Source organism: Chrysochloris asiatica, unplaced genomic scaffold (genome assembly GCF_000296735.1).
Source record: "Chrysochloris asiatica unplaced genomic scaffold, ChrAsi1.0 scaffold00136, whole genome shotgun sequence".
Classification (NCBI taxonomy): domain Eukaryota; kingdom Metazoa; phylum Chordata; class Mammalia; order Afrosoricida; family Chrysochloridae; genus Chrysochloris; species Chrysochloris asiatica.
In genome coordinates, this window is record NW_006408654.1 from 6187863 (window position 1) to 6189131 (window position 1269).

Genomic DNA, 1269 nt, shown 5'->3' on the forward strand with positions numbered 1-1269 from the left:
AACACACTTAGCATTTCTCAAACTGAGAGAACTGAAGAAAAAATTCAAGCCTTGACTTGAAATATTGAAGGATTCTATTGGCAAATATTGAATGATGCAGAAAGCAGCTCAAGAAGATGAAAGGAATATGCAGTCACTTTACCAAAAAGAAATAGTTGATGTTCAACCATTCAAGAGATAGCATATGATCAATAGCCAATGGTACTGTAGGAAGAAGTCCAAGGTATACTGAATACATTGGGAAGGAACCAGCCTCTAGAAATTGATGGAATACTAATTGAAATCTTTTAACAAACTGATGCAGCACTGGAGGCACTCACTCATATATGCAAGAAATTTGGAAGACAGTTTCCTGGCCTACTGATTGTAAAAGATCCATATTTGTGCATATTACAAGAAGAGTTGACTCAATGGAATGTGTAAAACATTGGACAATATCATTAATATTACAAAAAATTTAAATTTTGCTAGTGATAATTTAAAAATAGCTGCAACAGTACATTGACAGAGAACGTATAGAGATTCAATCTGGATTCAGATGAGGATGGGGAGCTAGGGATACCATCGCTGTCAACAGATGAATCTTGGCCAACAGCAGACAATACTAGAAAGATGTTTACCTGTGCTTTATTGACTATGGAAAGGCTTTTGACTGTGTGGATCATGACAAGCTTTAGACAACATTGTAGAGAATTATATTCTGGAAAACTTAATTGTGCTCATGAGGAACCTGTACCTACACTAAGTTGTAGTTGTTTGAATAGAATAAGGTGACACTGAATGTTTTAAAATCAGGAAAGGTGTGTCTCAGTGTTGTATTTTTTCACCATACTTATTTAATCTGAGCACCAAGTAAACAACCTGAGATGAATTATATGACGAAAAATGTGGCATTAGAATTGGATAAATACTCATTAACAGCCTCCAATATGCAGATGATATAACCTTGCTTGCTGAAAGAGAAGAGGACTTACAATACTGATGAAGATCAAAGATCACAGCCTTCAGTATGGGTTCCCCTCACCACTGTACCAATAAATGTTGTTGTTGGTGGTGCTATTGAGTTGGTTCCTTTTAATAGTGACACTGTATGGGGTTTCCGAGGAGTAGCTAGTGGGTTTGAGCTGCTGACTTTGTGGTTCACAGTTCAGTGCTTATCTTACAGCACTACACCAGAAATCAGAAAAATGAAGAACAGATTGAAATTATCAAAGACTTTATTTTGCTCAGGTCACTCATCAACACTCATGGAAACAGCAATCAAGAAAT